Source organism: Sorex araneus, chromosome 3 (assembly GCF_027595985.1).
Source record: "Sorex araneus isolate mSorAra2 chromosome 3, mSorAra2.pri, whole genome shotgun sequence".
In the NCBI taxonomy this organism is placed as follows: Eukaryota; Metazoa; Chordata; class Mammalia; order Eulipotyphla; family Soricidae; genus Sorex; species Sorex araneus.
In genome coordinates this window covers 212,511,656-212,533,050 of record NC_073304.1, presented here as the reverse complement: position 1 = coordinate 212,533,050, position 21,395 = coordinate 212,511,656, and positions in this window count along the sequence as shown.

The window sequence follows — 21,395 nt, the reverse complement described above, 5'->3', positions numbered from 1 at the left end:
TCTACCTGTTGGTGGGATGGGGAAGAGTAACTGCTTTGAACACAGTAATGATTATACACAACTTTCTAAATAGTAGGATATCCTAATTTATTATCTAATTTGGGTTCTCTGTCAATTAGCTAATTTCTCACTGGTTTCTATCCTTTACTGGTATTTAGGTCACACACTGTAGTGCTCAGGGATTACTCCTGGATCTGTGCTTAGGGATCACCCCTGGCATGGCTAAAGGGTCCATATGAAGTACTGGGGATCTAGCCCAGGTTGTCTGTGTGCAAAGCAAATACCTTAACCCCTAACCTATTTCTCTAGCCCCTGTTTTATTTCTTGCGAGACACTTAGGTTTTACTTTACTAAGCCATGCTACATCATTCACTACGTCTCTCTTTGCTTTCTGGAAGCTCTAATATAGTTTTGAGTTTCAGATGTCTCCTAGTCTCATAAAAATGGAGACTTTAATCTCTTAATCTCCTTGTTTTACAATTTTTTTATTTATCACTGTAAAATTTTTACTAAGACACTGCGATTTACAAAGTTGCCCACAATAGAGTTGTTTCAGACATACAATGTTCCAGCACCAATGTGTTTTATAATGTTTTATAATGTAAGAGACCCATGAGTCTCTCTGGTCCAGACTTCTTCATTTCAACTATTCCTTCTCTGGAGGACAGATCATGTCCCAGAAGACTCGTTAGTGTTTCACGGAATCTGAAGACTTTCCCACCAACCTGCTTTATGAGCGCAAGGACATTATGTGTTAGGAAGTGAGTGGGTCAGTTACTCCCAGCAAGGTATAGATTAATTTTAGCCAGGTCTTTAGGACAATAGTGACCTTGTAATTTATATCTTAACTGAGACACTTTAAAAATAAGATGGAAGAGAGAAAGATTTACATGCTGAGACAATAGTCGTACACTTAAAATTTCCCTGAAAAATGGATAAATGTGATCACCCAGTAGAGGACTCAGATATACTTTCAGTCTCTAATGTGTATTTTTTTTTTTTAAGAAAAGTACCTCTTTTGAATGCATTGTGCAGAGTCGTTCATATTGGCTTTCTGCCTGAATCAACAAGGATGAGACTAGACAAATAGCTGAAGGACAGTTTCCTTTAAAATTTTCATAATTCTTGAAAAAGCCACCAAGCTGCTGAATTGGCCCAGATAGATCAATTTCTTGCTGGAAATTTGAAGCCTTCTTGGAATAGTGGTGGGCAGAAACCCTGCCCTTCCAGGCAGCCTAGCAGCTTCCAAGCCTGACCTCCTCTTACAGAAACAGCCCAGTTCCTCAGCTACTAAATACCTCCAAATTTTATAGTACTGACACCCCAACAGAAGCACAGTGAATCAAATGGGAAATGTACGGTGGGTATGTAGGAGCCCACCAAGCTCAGTGAATGAAAATAATAACACAAAAGTCCCAACCAGCACCGACCAGCTCAAAACTCCTCAGACAATGACTGTAGCAACACTACTGTAAGATAGAATAATGATCACACACTGACTCTTGTTGATCCATTGTCTAATAACTCCACTTGCCATTTTGTTGTAATGAGGAATATGAAGCATCTGTTTATGCCTGCTAAGAGGGCAGCCTTGCTGAGGTGGGTGGGAAACTGGGGATATTGGTGGAGGGAAGGTCACACTGTTGATGGAATTGGTGTTGGAACGTTGAATGCCTGAAATAATTGTATTATGAACAACTCTGTAAATCATGGTTTTTAAATTTAAAAAATTCCATAATTCTTTAAAAATTTTCTTTTTTTTATTAGAGCTTAAGATTTTATTTATTTATTTCCCCCTTTGACATTCACTTTGGGGGTAGGGAGATTGCCTTGCATACAGCCAACCTGGGTTCGATTCCTCCCAATCTACCCATGGCATATTTGATATGCCAAAAAACAGTAACAACAAGTCTCACAATGGAGACGTTACTGGTGCCCGCTCGAGCAAATGGATGAACAATGGGACGACAGTGCTACAGTGCTACACTTCCCCCTTTTAAAAAAATAGTTACCATGAAACTATGAGGTTATTCATGATTGGGATTCAGGCCTACAATGTTTCAACACTGATCCCTTTGCCAGTGTCTGCCTCCCTCCACCAATGCCCCCACACCTTCATTTGCTTCCTGGCCTGCTTTTTACGAGCAGCACTTAAAAAACAAACCAAACAGTTTTACAAAACTGTGAGTGACAGCACTGTTGCTGATAGGGTTTCCTATATAACACTTTCCCAACTTTCAGCACCACTACCTCCTGTCAGTTGAATGCCTCTCTTCACCATACTCATGGCCCCCTCCCTGCTCAATCCCCAGCCCATGTTTCCTACTGAATATCAGATCTCATGCTCTTTGTTTCTATTGCCTTTGGGTATTGGTTATTCCACCATGATGTTTCTTTTTTTATTTTTATTTTTAAATTAGTGAGTCACAGTGAGGGTATAGTTACAGATTCACACATAAGCTCCCCTCTAAGTTGGGGAGGTCAAGTTTTCAGGTTTGGGAATGGAATGTTCTCAATCTGCCTCAGATACTCTGCTCTGATTGTCACCTGATTGCTACATTGGTGCTCGGTATTTTTGGTTTTGGTTGTGTCTGAATTCCTCTTCAACTTATAACTTCCGTACAAAGTAAAGTGTTGCTATCAGCTTGCAACAATAGTCTTCCAACATAGAACCTTTCTACTCTCAGTGACTCATTACAATAGGAATTTCTTGTATAAAGTCCAAATGGGCTCAAATGCTCCTCAACAGCAAATTAACTCTCACAAATGGAAGGAAGGACTAGACTAGTCATTCTATTTGAAAGCTGTACAGTTAACCTGATGAAGGCTATTATGGACTCATCTGCCTGCAATTAGCGGGCTATCCTTGGAGTGGCACAGTGTGCTTCTGCTTACATTTTATTGGCGAGAACCACATAATTTCTACGTGTCAGGGAAGTGATGCCTAGTGGCAAAGGAGGCTGGTAAATGTGGTCTAGTTTCTCAGGAGGAAGAGGAAAAGTGAGCCGGACTCTGCCAAGCTTCTCTGCTTAAGATGTACTTTAATATCTTGTTTTATCTAAGTCATGCAATTTGCATGACTACGTGGAGGGACCTGGAGAGCATCACCCTGAGTGAAGTTAGAGGGAGAGAGACAGATACAGAATGATCTCTCTCACGAAGAAACGATGGTGGAGTAATGAATACCTAAAGGCAAAGATAACAAAGAACCTGAGAACTGGTACTCAGAAGGAAACAAGCCACTTGCGGGGCCTGGGTGATAGGACAGGGAAAGGGGAACGTCTATGGTGGAGGGAAGCATTCAACTAGGAGAAGATGGTGCTGAGGGGTGGTGAAGACTGATGTACGAAACCCTATCAGCAACAGTAATGTAAATAACATTGCAAAAACACATACATATATATGTACATATGAAAAATATATTTTAAAATATATATATTTAAAAGTCTTGTAAAAGTAAGGTGGGAAGCAAATGGGGGACAACAGTGGAAGGAAGTGGATGCTGGTGAATGGATAGGTATTGAAACTTTGTATGTCTAAAACCTAATCATGAATAACTTTGCAATTTCTTTCTTTCCTTTTTCTATTTTTTTTTGGGGGGAGTCACACCTGGTGATGCACAGGGGTTACTCCTGGCTATGCACTCAGGAATCACTCCTGGTGGTGCTCGGGGGACCATATGGTATGCTGGAATTCGAACCCGGTTTGGTTGTGTGCAAAGCAAATGCCCTACCCGCTGTGCTATTGCTCCAGCCCCTAACTTTGCAATTTCATGGCAAATAAATAATTTTTTTCATGTATCTCAGATCTTTTTGAAAATATTCAGGTTAATTTTTTTTTTGGTAGGGGGGTACATTTGGTGGTGCTCAGGGCTTACTTCTGGCTCTGTGCTCAGGGATCACTCCTGGCAGAGCTCTGACTATAGGGAGGCTGGGGATTGAACCAGGGATGGCTGCATGCAAGGAAAATGCCTACCTGCAGTACTATCACTCAAGTTCCTACAAATTAATTTTTAAAGACACGCTGTGTCATTGTTATTTCAGATTTTTTTCTGTAACATGTAAGGAGATAGAAAAGGATTTAATGTTTTCAGTTTGGGAAATTTCCATTTGGGTCCTATACCAGTGGCAATGGACAGGTCATCCAAAGTCTTCTGAGCACCGAATTCTAGTTTAAGAGTTTCTTCAAGGGCAACTTTATTTTTCAAACACTTTGTTGTGCATCTTCATCTCTTTCTAACTTCTCTTCTGGCTTGGTTTGGATTTCAGGATGAGGCTTTATATTCTACACACTTGCATTTGGATTCAACAGGGTTTTTTTGTTTTGTTTTGTTTTGTTTTGTTGCAATTTCTCCTTGAACTCACAACTTGTACCCTGTTGCCACTATCCTTCTGCTCCTACTTGTTTGGGGCAGAGGATGTGAAAGACTCTGCAATGTCAAGATGGCCCATTCTCAAGCTCTGGAAGTTTGGTAGGTGGCAATATTCTTGCATGCACTTGTATTTATTTTTCTCCCATGCCCTTTCTCATGCTCTGGCTGCCCTTGCAGTACTCAAGGGCTACCCAACTGCCTCCTGATGGTCCATCTGTAGACACATTTGCTTTTTGGCAACCTTCTTTGCATATGCCACTATTATGTATGATTTGTGAGACTCATTCAGATTTCTGGTTTTCAAATCACATCCCGAATATTTAACTGTCCCTTTTTGGTTCACTATGCTATGCAAAATTCAAACCATTTTATCCCTCCTCCCTCTTTTATCAAAATATTCTTTGATCCTTTTGCATAATAAAAAGCTTGGGTTTCACCATTAATCATTGTGATTAATGTGATACTTAAAAAAAATAAGACAACTTGGGAAGCCTCCAACAATGGCTATATTTTGTGTTTGGCCTTGGGCCAGTTTCTAACCCAATGGTCCAGGTTTTCATTGGTTTCATGGTTTCACAGCATGAACATTAACTTCTCCTGTATTCACTTTCTCCTACAGATTCCAGGCAGAGCCAGTCTTCCAGACTTTCCACTGACCCTCCCTGGGATAAACTGAGGCCAGGTGCCTAGAAGGGAAGGTTTGCCTCTCACGTTCACAGCATGCTCAGACACCAGCCTATTCTGTGATTCTTGATGGTTTCCCCCAAGGTGATGTCAAGACACATTCAAGCTTCATAATTCTTTGGCTTACCATTCACCCTTATAATTAATCATGGAAAACTTCCAGGTTTTTTTTTTTCCAGGAAAGAGTGTTATTCAAGGAGAATATTCAAAGGACTCCTCAGCAAGAGCTCTTCAGTTCTGTTCCGTGCTGTATCACTCTTTCAGCCATGATAGAGGAAATAGGCTAGCTCTTCAATGAGGTCAGATGATACTGGGGCAAAGAGCATAGCCTTCAAGGTCAGGGTTAGTTGTGTGACCTTGAGAAAACGACTTCACTTCTATGTGTCTCAATGTCCCCATTTGTGAAATGGGAATATGATGACCTATCTTGCAGAAGGGGATGAAAATTAAATTAAACAGTGTGGGACCCTGTGACTGAGATCTCCAAGCCCGCTCCGATCGGGACTGGGCTTCCTCCCCCAGCTCACCAGTTTTCCAGTAGCTTGGCAGTCACACCCACAAACTGCCCCCAGGCACCATGTAATCTCATCAATGGCCAAGATCCAGAGAGACTATAAACTAAAGCTCCCGGAAGAGAGTGACACAGAATTTTCTGGAGTGTGAGGCTACACTTGCGGCTGTGTGAACCTCTTATACTCTAACCCACTTATGTGCCAAAAGTAGTACACATTTGTTTGGTTTTAACACAATTGCTTGTATTCTCTATATAGGGGCTTAAATGGCTCCAGAATGAAATACAACAACCTTCACACACTTCCCTCTTATTGTGGTGGGAAGGTGCTTGGTGGTGGGATTGGTGTTTGACTATTATCTGTAATGAATTATTGTGAACTGCTTTATGAAAATAAAATATATAAAAATTGAAAAAATTAAATTAAACAATGTATTAACATCACTGGTGGTTCCATTTCCAGTAATATACTAGTGTAAGGAATCTGAAAATCTTGCCACTGGAAAGTACCTAGAAATTCTTAAGAGACTATAATAAAGATCTTTTAAATGCCCAGAAAGTAAGGGTGGAATTCTTAGGAGCTGAAAACAGAGAGAAATGAAGATGAGGGACGATGGACGAAGGGATATAGAGTTTGGTGTTTCTGGTAAACTCTGGCTTTGTACCTTTCACATCTTTTTAATTGCTTTTATATATTCTTATTAGTGTAAGGGGCTAATCCTGGTCTTCAAAGCTGGTTCTTGGGCCAGGATCAGAGCCATTCTAGCAATGCCTCAGGGGTAGAGTTGGAATTGACTCTAGGGCCCCACCTCTGCAAGGCAGGCGCTCTTCCACTTGAACCTTTGTGGGTGTGGCTCCCACATACCTAAATTTTGATCATTTAATTTCTTGGTAATATTGGTCCCAATTTGTTGGGACCAAGGCACAGTGGTAATCTGGGGGTATCGGGAAGCCTGAAGGCACCATCAGACTGCTGATGCACTCGCCCCGAAGGTACAGATTGACCTGTTGGCGGCACTGTACCCACTAATAACTAGCTCTTTAAAAGGCAAGGCTCACTTAGAAAAACAACAACAACAAAATTAATTGAAAGAATCAGAAAAGAAAGGGGTGAAATTACAATCACAACCCATGATACAATCACAACTGTAGAAATATACATACTTTTAGAAAAGTTCAAACCCAAACCACAATGATGTACCACCTCGCCCCTGTGAGAACGGTATTAAAAAGACTGAAAACAACATGTGGCAAGGATGCGGAGAAAAAGGATTCTTTGCCCACAGTTGGTGGGAAAGTAAATTGGTGTGACATCTCTGGAAAATAGTATAGAGATTTTGTTCAAAAACAATAGACATACCTGCAATCCTACTCTTAGGTATTTTTCTGAAGAATCTAAAAGCATGAATCAAAAGATATTCGGTCCCATGTTCATAGCAGTATTATTCACAATACACAAGACATGGGAACAGCCTAAATGCTCAGTGACAGGTGACTGGATAAAGATGCTGTAGCATAAATACTTCGAGGAATATTAATCAGCTCTTTAAAAAGATGAAATCTTGCCTTTTATGACAATGTGGATGGAACTTAAGGTGATTATGCTAAGCAAAACCTGTTAGAAAGTGAAAGACAATTGCCAGAGGGTTTCTCTTACGTGGAATATAAATAGACAAATAATGGAATTAACAAGTCACTGAAAACTAGTTCTTAGACTATAAAATATGTGATAGTTACTGGAAGGGGAAGGTAGGAAGGCCAGAAAGAAAGGATAGAGGAGGTCACTCTGGACATAGGACTGAAGTCTGGTGGTGAACATAGTGGGGATTACTCACAGAGAGGTATGAGCCTATATTCTTGAATTTTATGCAATATTTTCAATGATGAATCAATAAAGGTCTATTTGATTTGTTTTTTTTTTAAATGAAAGGATCCCAAAACGGAGTTATTGAGTTGTCCTCAATCTTGCATGCCCTTTGGTCTGGCCACTTATTAGCTGCTTGCATGAGAAATATCAATTTGGGTTATGGTGACTTTTGAGGTTTACATGACTGCTTTGATGTGTTAGTTTTGGAGACCAAACACCCTAATTAGAGCCAAAGGAGCACTTTTAATTGGGATCCAGAGGTAAAGGATTTTCTGTTGCCATAGTTTCAGGTGCACATCTGTGGTCAGCTGCCCAAGGCTGGATTTATTTTCAGACATTAGGATATCACTGACAGTGAGCCCTGGCAACAGAGGGACCTCTGCTGTGCTTGTGGCAGTGCGGGTGTTCTTAAAGCCCATCTAAAATCATGCTTTTGGTAGTGGTGTTTTCCATGTCTCCAGTTTCATATGCTTACATTGGGAGTAAGGAATAGTCTACTCTACATATGAAGATGGACTGGAGCGATAACACAGCAAGTAGGGCATTTGCTTTGCATGCGGCTGACCTGGGTTAGATTCCTCCATCCTTCTCAGAGAGACTGGTAAGCTACCGAGAATATCCCACCCACATGGCAGAACCTGGCAAGCTCCCTGTGGCGTATTCAATATGCCAAAAACAGTAACAACAAGTCTCACAATGGAGACGTTACTGGTGCCCGCTTAAGCAAATCGATGAACAATGGGACAACAGTGCTACAGTGCTACATTGGGAGTACATATTTGAAGAGGGACTGTTAACCTAGACCGTAATGAATACTTTACTAACGGATTGTTGTTCTACGAGGCAGAAAAGAAGGAAAAGACAAAAAAGGCAAGTTAGACTTCTAAAGAAGTTGGTGACCAGCACCTGCGTCTGGTTCCTACCATTGGAAAATCTCAGGCAAATAACCAAAGACAATAAAAATAGGAAAAAAACCCTGCAGTGACATTAGAAATATTACAGCACATGCATGCGAGAAACCATAGCGTGTTGACTAACTAGGGACCAGAAGAGTGACATATGTATTTCTGACTGTAATTGTGCTTACGACCAGCTTGACTGGAAGGTAAGTAGGAGTGACCTGAAATGACTCATTTGTTTCGAGAGATGCTACTGGAAACAAGGACAGTTGGAGCTGGATTCTGCAGGAAGCAACCTGCACTTGGCACCAATGTCTCTGTCAGGCAAATCACTGCCACTCCCCAGCCAGCCCTTCCTTAGCAGCCACCGCAGCACAGCAAGGAGAAGTACAAACCCAGAGATCAAACTTTTGCAGCTTCGGCTCCTTCCCCCTAGTCTGCTGGATCTCTAGAATTCTGCAGTAAATTCAAATTTCTCTTTTTTCTCTTCACTGGGGCTGAAAGAATGCTTTTAAGATGGGGCTATAAAACTCTCAAATTCCAGAAAGAAATTGTACAGGCCCATATTCTCTAATTCCCAAACTATTTTTTTTTAAATGAAGTAGACCCAGCTACTCAAAAGTTAAAAACAGAGCATAGCAGATACAAAACATTCACTTAAATAATTCTTAGGTCAAGAAAAATGTAAGTATAATTAAAAATCTCATTACACTCGTCCACAGACCAGTGCTGGTACGTGGAAATTTCCTGCTGGCCTGCAAAAAGTCATTGCCACTTAACACACGATGTACCTGAATCCTATATCAGAGTGGAGGGGAACAGCGCTGCCTGCAATGAGTCTAAGCACTGGACTTAGACATACATCATCTTGTCAGTGCATAAATCGACCACCTCAGGACAACGCATCTTAACCATGTCCCTTGCATCTCGCTGTCCCCAGATGTTCTTTAACTTGCAGTGCCCATATATATTGCTTGTTGGGATCATATTATGGTGAGGAACACAAGCTATTTTTTATGTCATTGTGTGAAAAAATTCAAAACCTATAATACAGACCCCTTCCCCTGACCCCCAAGTCAAACATCAAAACCTTTTCACTTTCGTTCAAAGCAAAAACAGTAATAATCAGGAACAAAAGTAGTGATGGTCCCCACTGGAAGCTAAGGGTGAGGGCTTCAAGTTTAGAAGGAACTAGGAAACCTGTGCATGGATTCTTTGGAATGTGCAACAGAAAGCAGAAAAGAGAAGGGAACTGCTCACTCTCCAACCAGGAGGACTGAGGCATTTTTGTTTGTTTGGGGGCCACACCTGGCAGTTTCAGATCTTACTCCTCGCTCTGTGCTCAGGAATCACTCTTAGTGGGCTCGGGGGACTATAAGGGGTTCTGGGATTGAACCAGGGCTGGCCTCATGCAAAGCAAGTGCCCTATCCACTGTACTATCGATCTGGCCCATGGAGGACCGAGGCTTGATTTTGCTGTGGCCCTTGGCACTGAGTTGTCCCCACAGCCACATGTGGAGCATGTTCTGACATTCTACCTTTCAAACTTACTGTCGTATAAGAAGGTCACTGGATTTGGGGGGAAGATGGTACAATTAGATGTTAGAAAAGTCAAATGAAGAAGGTCAGGAATGGGGTAAATGTTGCTTCAAATAGTTTCTCTTTGAATATCTAAAAGAAAACCCTTTTTTTAACCTTTATAATTTGATGTATTATTATTTACAACTTTTTAATGGAATCATTGCAAGATAGACCACTACAAAGCAGTCATGTGGTATTCCAACACCCATCCCTCCACCAGTGTATGTTTCCCAGCACCAGTGTCCCCAGCTTCTCTCCCATCCCCCCAACCCCCACCCCCTGCCTGCCTCTATGTCAGGCACTTTTGCTTTTCTTCTCTCTCTCTCTCTCTCTCTCTCTCTCTCTCTCTCTCTTTTTGGGCTTTGTGGTTAGCAATATTGATACTGAGAGGTTATCAAGAATATCCCTTACCTACTTTTAATACTCAGATCTTGTCCAGCATGATCATACCCAGCTATTATTGTCATAGCGGGAAGACACTCTTTTTTCGGGGTGAGAAGAAGCCTGGCATCTTAGATGTCACGCAGGAAACTGCTGAAAAAGATTATAGACATTGCTTTCACACAACGTGGTTCACAGGGAATTGTCTGAAAGTCACAGTCACCCATACAGAAGAGCAAGAGGTAGAGGTGAGAAAGAAATCTAGGATTTGGCAATTCATCTTGATGAATTGACTCTCATGAGTCACCACATTCTTCTATGTACTGCGTAAGGAACAGTGAAGGTGATGACTTAGGGAAGAATTTCTTTGTCGATCTGACTTACCTGGGTGGACTAATAATAGTTCAGAACTATTTAGTGTTCTTGATGAGTATTTCTCAAGTGCAGGGCTTAGACTGGGACAGATTTGTTGGAGTATGAATGGATGATGCTCTGAGCAGGACTGGACATGACTCAGGTATACTTGCAAAAGCAAAGAATATTATTCACCCAGAAATTGTGTCCACTCTCTCTCTGATCTATCAGGAGCACCAAGCTGCAAGGATGTTTTCTACCAAACAAACACTGATGAATGACACGAAAAACATAAGTGACATTTGTAGTTAAGCTGTACACCCCGGGCTAGTCATGACACTGTGAGAGTAAACACTCACAATGCAACATTACTTTCCCGGCAGAAGGGAAATAGTTATCAAGAGGAAGACTCTTTGGCACCTTTTGAACTGAGGGAAAAAGGAAAGCATTTTCTGCTATATCATGCTCTGTCCGAGCAGAGCCTTTGTTGGACAAGGAATGGATGGCTAAGCTTGAGTATATGGTGGGTACATTTAGTCTTTTCAATGAACTCTCTGTCTCTCTGAGGGGGCACAGAGTTGCACAAATATATGACTAAAATAAAAAAAAGGTACATTCCAAAAGAAACTAGCTCCTTGGGATAGTCACATATAAGAGGAAGATACAGGAATGCTTCCATTTTCACAAGAAGTCTTGGTAGCTGCTGACACCAACTGAAAAGTAATATTCACTACATGAGTCAACGTTTAGGGCATTGGTCCAAAAGTTTAATCATTACTAAACTGAAAATGAGGATCCTAGTAAAGGAAACTCTGAATTAATAATTCCTTTATAGAAGATGTCAATTTTTTAGCACTTAATCTCATGACAACAAAATCATGATGGTATCTAAGCATAAAATACAATCACCATCTCAGTTTTGCCCCCCCCTCCACTGTCTTGGTTACTGGAGAAAGACTATCAGTGATAAGAACACAACAGAGAAACTGAATGGATGTTCATTCAGTGCTGCATCTCTCAGAGACAATGCTGTAGACACGGTAATCACATATTCTACAAAGCAACAGTAGTAGAAATGAACTGTTATTTGAATTAGATAGTGCTTTCTTAACGTTTCAAGAATTCTATTACTAATATTTTAGTTTACTTCTTGGTTTCTAGTTATTTTAACTATAAGAGTTTATTAATTTTATAATATTAGATTAAAAAAGTAGAACATTATTTGTGTGTGTGTGCCTTAGTGGCCCATGAAACATTTTTGCACCAATACGCAGTCATAAACTTGTTGACAACCACTCAATTGGACAACAATGACATTGAGGACATGTATCAAAACATAGAACAAGACTAAAATTGAATTTAGAGAAAAATGCATAGCCCAAATGTTTTGCTTTAGAACATAAAATAAACTGCATGAAAACATCATTATTTCCTATATAAATAATTAAGAAAAGAAGATATGCCTAACATAAAATAAGCAGATTTAAAAAAATACTTTAAAAACACTTTTAGCTGATACACCATGATTTACAATACTGGTAAGGATAGGGCTTCGTGCTCACAATTACCATATCACACCTTCCACCAGCTTATCCACCATCCATCCCCTAATATCTCAGTGTCTCCCTCCCACACCCACTCCACCCATATCCATATAAGCAAAACTTTTATCACAGCTTTAAAACTCTGTGATACGCTCAGGCTGACCCTCATGCACAAGCAAACAATTCCAGGACCACACGACACATCATAAGACACACCCTACCCATTCTCCAAGAGTACCACACTACATTTGTTGGAGTTCAAATAGTAGACAACCAATCATCGAGGGACACACACACACACACACACACACGAAAGTTCACAATGCCCAACCTTTAACAACATGTTAGTGATATCCTATAGAAGATCTTCTAACTATAAGATTTTATTAATTTTATAATATTAGCCAAATATAGTATTTGGCCTCTGCCAAAATAGAACAATCTTCACACTCTTTCCTCTATGGATACTTTTTTGTAGCATTTTCAGCAGTCTTTCATAAAAAAAATACAAAATATATTATTTCCGTTCTGCTTTGGGACAGGGATTGGGGTTTGGGATGGAAACATCCCAAATATGGTAGTGGGAAAGTGTAATGGTGGTGGGACTGGTGTTTGAATATTAAATGTAATCAAATACTGTGAACTACCTTATAAAATAAAAAATTTTTTAAAATGTTGTAATATAAAGACAAGTTGCTAGAAATTGAAATTAAGGATTAGGAGAAAATTTGCACAGAAAATGAGGAACTAGGGAGGAGATAAAATAACAGACATTAAAGGGAGATTTAGAAAGCATCAATAAATATTAAAAGGGGATATAAAGTTCCACTGCCTAGTAGCAAATTTGAAATTCAAAGAAATGCATAATTTTCTGAGAGAGAATATGAGTTACTATAATTTACTGAACAGGTAGAAACTATAAACAACCCATTAATCAGAGAAAAAATTTTTTTATTATTATTTTGTTTTTAGGGTCACACTCGATGGTGCTCAGGATTTACTCCTGGTTCTGTGCTCAGTCATGTATACAGAATTTTTTTTTTTGGTATTCTTTGGTTAAACATATTGCTGGGTATTTTTGGATGCAATTTTAAATGGAATTATTTGAGCCATTTTTCTTAATAATTTTGTGTGATCCTTAGCAAATCTATTCTTATATCTCATGTGAATTTCTTAATTTTCAAATGTGATAATAGTAGCAGAAACTTTGTTAATGACATATACACACATAATCATTTTTGTGTCCAATACAGTGTAGGCATTAAGAAAAAGGCAAACACACTTCATGGATATCAAGTCAGATTCACACTGATCAGGAAATGTGACTTTCATAAAGGAAATGTGACTTTCATTTTTTTGGTGCTCCCTTTCAGGGGAGTGGGAATAAAAAATTTCCCCAAAGGATTTGCAAAGGAATGGTCCTATGTGCAAAGTAGATTTTTTTAAAAAAAATCAGAAATCACAAAGCTAGTAAAAGGAATCCTAACTCAAAGCTCGGGCGTTCTGCCACATCAACAAGTCTTTACTTTTATTTTATCTCTAGTTCTATGATTGGAAGCATACTACTTTAGCTTTTCATTGGTCATCATATCCTTATATCCTGGTAGAGTTCCCAGCACATAGAAAGTGCTAAATCAGTAATTATTTGCATGATGAATAAATGAAATGTGAAAAGGATGGGACCTTCAAAATGGATAAGTTGGCCTGGAGATCTCCTTAGGAGTAAGACCCTACTATCCACTCGTACTAATAGGAAAGGTGACTCTCTTTCCTATTGCCCTTCCCCATCAGCTAATGTCGGACACAGAGCAGGGCCGGAGCGACTCCATCATACCCGGTTCCTGCTCCACATCCTGTATTACTTAAACCTTTTTGTTTTTCTTAAAACTCCCCCTTCTTCCCCTGGCCATTTGTGAGGGAAGGTCATTTGGGCTGAAAACTCGGCCTTGGCAAATAGTTTCATAACCGCTATTCACGGTCTATAGAAGCCACCCAGACACAAGCAGGGGGGTGGGGGTAGCTGCCAGAATGTTCTGAAAACATGTCTAGATCATCTATCTGGAACTGCTTGTTTGTACTACTTGAAAGTATGTTTTCTTCTGAATCATGAATGAATCATGAAACTTGCATTTTCACTTACATTTTTGTTAAAATTGTACGTGCGTGTTAGGATGTAAGCAGATGTAAACATCAACTATAAAACTTGCAGCTTTTTCCCTTGTTTGGGGTCTTGCTTGGGCCTGCGTGCCTCAAAGCTTGACCCCAATTAACTGGCATAATAAACTCCGCTTGTTTATTACATTACTGGCTGAGCAATTTGTGCAGATTCGAAGGGGAAAATTCTCGATACCGGACCCTAACACTAGAAGCTCAGGGTCATTATTGGTGGTGGTACCAAAGAAAGAGAAAGCATACTGCTGAGAAGTACACTTCCATTTCCAGAGAGCTCCTGGCAATTACTCATGATTCCTAAAGATACAAAGGATTGTGTAGGGTCCTACTCACACCAAGTGTAGCTGCAAGGGCTCTTTACAAACAGCAGGTCTCCAAGCAGTGTGCCAGTGGGTTTTAGGACATCACATGAATTATATAGCTTTAGTCTCATGAAAGTACCTTCAGAATATGTTGAGCATGAACTATTCCCAAAGAAATGTGTTTGGGGGGGGGGGGGGCTGGATAGTACTGTGGGTAGAGTGCTTGTGTTGCACATATCCAGCCCGAGTTTGATCCCCGGCATCTATGGTCACTAGAGCCCCCCCCCCCCCCAGGAGTAAAACCATGGGAACTACTGGGTATGGCCCCCAAACAAAAACATATGTTTCTATTTTTTTGCAACTTTCTCTTGTCTGCTTTTAGTTAAGCAAGCATTTCATTGTTTCCAAGCAGCTATTGCAAAAGGGTAGATCCAAGGCTTTAATTCAGTGATTTGAGAGCCATCTGGTTTTCAGAGAACATTTTAGAAAAATGTGTGGTACTGGAAATTGATGTGCAAACTATTGTGTGCTTTCATTTGCTGGACGCATGCAGCCAAGTGGAACAGGCAGTGCTTTTCTTTGTGGTGATCATTCCCTCTTTTCCATTTATTCCACGGTGTCAGTGGTGTGAGAGGAACAAACTCTCCAAGAGACAAATCCATTTTTATTAAGGGTTTATAACGTCGGGTATTTTACATATAATTTGAAGTTAATGGACTTTTCTAGCCCTCTTAAGATATCGATAAATTTGATTTAAAATGCTATTACCCAAAGTCCTCCCCCAAAGTTATGAAATTTACCAGGGTCTTTCATTTCCATGCTCTGCCCTGGTCCTGAGCTAGGCTTTTGGTTGAAAAACTGGAGTATTTGGGTCTTCTTGTTCACTGGAGTCACCCTATGAACTTAGATGTGGGGAAATTCTCTTCATGTGCCTCTCCCCTTGCACCCACCAGTGACAAAGGGCCTTTGATTATATTGAAGACTACTGAAGGTCGGGGAGAGAGGGAAGAGTTATATCACAGCAGTGTTGGCCACCTAAAATTTACTACCATATCTCCCTGTTTCTATGTCTCTGCTGCCCGCTGTTATGAGGTTGATGGCTCATAAAAAGAGCTCCCTGCTTTCAGCCTCTTGCCAGCTCATAGACTCTTCTCTCCAGGTAAAACTTTTATTCATATGGTTTAAAATAAATTATTCTTCCGCATTAACTGCGCCTGTAGCACAGGATAACTATATGACATATGTACTGCTATTCTGATCTTATAGATGATACCTTGAAGTTCAGAAAGACAGATAATTTAGCTGACATCATACAGCAGGGCACTGAGAAGCTGAATTTCAGAACAAGATTTGTCTAACTCTAGAGCTTATATGCTTCCTGACATACTCTTTGTATGTATCAGTTGTCTACATTTGAAAACAACCATAAAAACTCCCAGATTCTACCGTCTTTCACCCTGAGGAACTCCTAGTTTGAAGTCCCTGTTTCAGCAGTACTCCACTCATTGGCTGGCTTGCTCATCTACTCAGGCACTCATTCAACAGTTATCACTGCCTCCTAAGAAGTGATAAACATTGTGTTGGATGGTAGCTCCCCTGAGTGGTCCAGATATGGGTTTGTGGAAAAAAGTCTCATGGCTGGCCAAAGATAATGTTCTGAAAGAATGACTTCTTCTAATTTTCTAAAGATCAACTCCTGCATTTTCTTGTCTATGTTATTTATTTATTTACTTATTTATTTTTAACTTTTATAAAGTAATTCACAATATTTGATCACATTTAATATTCAAGCACAAATCTCATCACCATTACACCTTCCCTCCACCATATTTGAGATATTTCCATCCTGAACCCCAACTCCTGCCTCAAAGCAGAACCGAAATAACTTATTTTGTATTGTTTGTTATGAAAAACCACTGAAAATGTGACCAAAAAGTTTTCTTAGAGGAAAGAGTGTGAAGATTGTTGTATTTCACCCAAGGGGACATTAAGCCCTTCTATAAAAGATTGCTAACATGTTAAAGGTTGAGCCTTGTGTGCTTTTATATATATATATATGTATATGTATATGTATATGTATATGTATATGTATATGTATATATATAGATATATGTGTGTAAGAGGCAACCAATCTTAGAGAAAATTTTTTTTACATATATATGTAAATATATATATATATATATATATATATATATGAACTGGAGCGATAGCACATAGGGTGTTTGCCTTGCATGCGGTCGAACCTGGTTTGATTCCTCCGTCCCTCTCAGAGAGCCCAGCAAGCTACTGAGAGTTTCCCTTCTGCACTGCAGAGTCTGGCAAGCTACCTGTGGCATATTTGATATGCCAAAAACAGTAACAACAAGTCTCACAATGGAGATGTTACTGGTACCTGCTCGAGCAAATTGATGAACAACGGGATGACAGTGCTATTAGACAGTGCTATATATGTGTATCTGTAAATCTTAAAAATATATATATGTCTGTAAAAAAAATTCCCTCCAAGATTGGTTGCCTCTTATACACACACACAAACCCTACCAAATGTGGTGCGGTATGCTTAGAGTATGGGTGGTATAAGGTATGAGTTGTCGTGTGGTCACAAGTGGTCCAGGAATAGGTTCACTCTTGGGTGAGACTTGGCCCAAGCATGTGGAAAGCAACTTCATAAGCATGGCGGCGATTGAGTTCTAGAGGTTTTCGCTGCTTGGGGCTGTGTCCCTTGGGGCGAGGAGGATCCCCTATCTCTAAACAAATGGAATAACCGGAAAGCAACAGATGGAAAAGGATCTCACTTCTTTAGGTCTTCAGTCCTGTTTTATCAGGCGTGAAGACTTCACCACAGGGTTCAGTATGGAAGCTCCAATTGGAGCTGGGAACAACTTCTTGGGACAGTTTTACAAAGAGTTTCCCTTAACACCACATCCCACCCTTCCTTTCACCATGTACTGCAGCTTTACTTCTTCAGGCATGGGTGAGAGTCTCTGAGTACAATCATGCGTCACTCACTAGGCCCTAAATTCCACCACAGTGAAAGCAGAAGCTGGATTCCCTCTTGGATGTCTCAGCCTGGGAAGAGTTAAAGAAAGTTGAAAGCAGAATCCTCTAGGTCTATGATTCTCAACGTGGATAGGGGGGCAAGGCACAGGACCCCGTGTGATTCCCCACAATGTTCCAAGGAGGCCTCAGGTGAAAATAGCATCAAGGAGGGGCCATAGCATCAGACTAGCAAAGTCTCATGAGATAGGGAACTTTCCCAAGGTTGGGAAAGAAGGAAACAAGCCATAAAGGGACATGGATTGGAAAAAGATTGAGAAACATCCTCTAGGTAACTGTACTGGTAGGCAGAGAAACTTCAAAGAAGTGAAACTGCTAGGGGCAGGAGGGATAGTACAGTGGGTAAGGTACTTGCTTTGCCTCTGGTCAATCCAGCTTCACTCCTGGCATTCCATATGGTCCCCCGAGTACTGCCAAGAGTGATTCCTGAGCACAGAGCCAGTAGTAATCCCTGAGCATCTTTTGGTGTACCCCCACTGCTCTCCAAAAACTAAAATAAATTAAAAAGTGAGACTACTAGTTTGAGAAAAAAGATGACTTGGCTGAAGGAATACTGAATGACGAACCGAATCCCTCATTTTGTATTACTTTTTTATTGGTATCTTTTTTCCCCATTGGTTTCATTAAGATCTAGGTAGATTTCTAAGTCTTATTTTTATTTGTAGACAAAAATCCCTCAAATTTGGTCAGATCTGACATTTTCAAATTTTTCATGAGTTTTGGACATCAGGACCTTTGGTCGCTACTGACTGGGGAGAGTTGGTGCTTCATTGTCATCTGGATGCATTTTTACTCCCCACTTGCTTCTTAGTTTTGTTTGCTTCCTCATCTCCCCCCCTGCTGTTGCAGGGCTGGAGTTCTGTCTCTGCTAGACTTGCATTCCATCTAGTTCACCGTCAGCTCTGCTGCTATTGTCTCTCAATTGACAAATGATGAGAAAGAAGCATGTGGCAGAAATCAGAACCACCTGCAGTGAAGGAGGCTCTGCTCCAGCCAACGCAAAGTTCGGAAACCTTGTGCTGGTGGAAGTATTGATTCTGCTTTTATTTTTTTCCCTTTCGGTTAGGAGTCTTAATTGAACTGTGGGCAGCCACGATTACCACGGGCTCACCCCTATTAAGCCCCCAACATACTTCCTTGAAATTTCTGCTCAATCAATACCACCTAGTTGCAATGAGAAGAGAAAGGTTACAAATTTTATATAAAAAAGTGGGTATTGAAAAATTCCTCTGCTTGGCTCCAGGTCAGCGTCCAATTCACAGTCCTTTAGGAGAGTCATTCTTTCAGAAGGATTTTTTTTTCAGTCCAGGGAGTGACTTCCATGAGGTCTGAGGGTGCAGCAGAATACCTGTGCTTTGTATAAAATGCTGATTGGGGTGGGAAGAGGCATTCAGGTCTCTCTGTGCGCAGTTGGATTTGGAGGGGGGAAGTGGCTAGCAGAGGTGTGGTCTGTGGACATGCAGGCCAGGTCTTGGAGAACAGACATCTGCTTTCTGTCCCTTCCCCACTTCTCTTGAATTGCCAGAAGAAATACGCCTTCACAAAATCCCTCTTAGTTAATGGTCATAGAATCATTTCCTCCATAACAATTGAGCATCCACTGCCAGCCAGCTGAGGGGTATCCAGTGATGATTCATAGGGGCCACGAGTTTACTTTTTACAACAATCCTGGTCTTAGGTATGATCATCTCTGAAGACCTGGATTGCCCTCTTGTTGCAATGCTTGTAGAGACTTGGCTGCAGGAGTGAGTGTGCTAGCGTTGTGTAAGAGGCAGACTCTGAGCAGGAAATATAATGCCGGAGATAAGGCACTTACATGCAGGGAACTGAATCATCCAGGACCCTGGCTTGAGTCCTTGAAAACACTTGTGATCTCTTGAGAACTGCCGGGGCTCACTCCTGAACACATAGCTAGGAATAGCCCTATAGCACCATTGGGTATGGCCAAAACTCCCCTCAACACCCATCACCTATCCCCCTCCCCTACAAGAAAAAACCCATAACAAAAAGCAGACACCAAGTGAGAAAACAAGAGATGGGGTCAGAACAATAGTACAGAGTGTAGGGCATTTGCCTTGCATGTGGCTGATCCACGTTCAATCCCCAGCACCCCATATAGTTCACTTGAGCACTGCCAGATGTGATCCCAGAGCACAGTGCCAAGAGTTAGCCCTGAGCACAGCTGAGTGTGGAGCCAAACCCAACAACAACAAAAAAGAAATGAAAGAACTTCACTGGGGCGGTGGGGTGAGGGGGCAGGGGCCACTGATGAGGAAAAGAAGAAAGGGAGCCAGAAGGGCTGGGAAAGCATCTGCCTAGGTGCTGGTCTCTCCTGTGGGCAAGAGAAGGAAGGCAGCGAATAAACGTCTAGAGACATTTCAGCCAGGCTGATGGGGCAAATCTTAAGTCAGTGGCACCCAGGAAAAGAATAAGCCTGATAAAGCTATTTTAGTCTATTACTTTCAGCCACTGAACAGTCGTTGAGTCCTAGAGCAACCCACGGGACATGTTGCTTTGTGGGAAAGTGGTGAATTTCAGAGTGCAGTCTGAGGCTGTTGGTGATTTACACTCCTGTCAGTAGGTATTTAAGAGATACCACAGCCATCAAACACCCCGTTTTACTACTCACTATCTAGGTGGCTGTGAGAAAGTGAATTTTCCTATGCTTCACCTTTCTTCATCATTGAAGAATTCCTGTCTCATGGAGTTATGTGGAACAAAACATGAGATGGTCCATATGAAAAAGCATTTTATATACCTGATATAGAGCAAATGCTTGATCAAAATTTATTTTATTATTATAGCAATGGTTCAAGCTTTCCCCCCACCCCCACACTTCTCCAAAAGAAAATGTTCCTTAAATCCTTAAAACACCAAATAGATCAAAGTAGAGGGAGCATTCTGGCTGAAGGGACATGGGAAGTCATGTTTACTGGGTCTTTTTCATGTCTACTCTAGCCCCTGAAACGCTTATGAGGATCATTGAGATTAGAAAAACATCACTGTATCACTGTATCATTGTCATCCCATTGCTCATTGATTTGCTGGAGCAGGCACCAGTAACGTCTCCATTGTGAGACTTATTGTTACTGTTTTCGACATCAAGTGGAAAAACTGAATTATTATATATTTAATATTATATATTTTCTGTTGAGTGTATTTAGATTTTTGTGTTGGCAAATTACACTAATATATAGTGATACAATTCTATGAGTCTAATACAGGCAGAGATTTGCTACCTACTATTAAAATGGGGATACTAAGAGGATACTGCCTCTTAATTCTCACATTCTTTCCTCCTCTAACTCCTGGCAAACACTTTGCTCCATCTCCATAGTTTTGTTTTATATTTCTAAAAATCCAAGATGAATGGAATTGCAAAATTTTAGTCTTTGATCCTGGCTTTTTAAAAAAAATGTTTATTGGTTTTCCCTTTCTCCTTTCCTCCCTTCCTTCTTCTCTTCCCCCCTTCCTTACTCCCTTCCTCCCTCTCTTTCTCTCTCTCTTCTTCTCTTTCCCTCTTTCTCTTTCTCTTTTATTGTGGGCCACACCTGAATGTACTCAGGTCTTATACCTAACTCTGTATTCAGGGAACAATTCTGGTGATTTCTTGGAGGACCAAATATGGTTCCTAGAATTGAATCTGGGTTGGCCATATGCAAGCAAAGTGT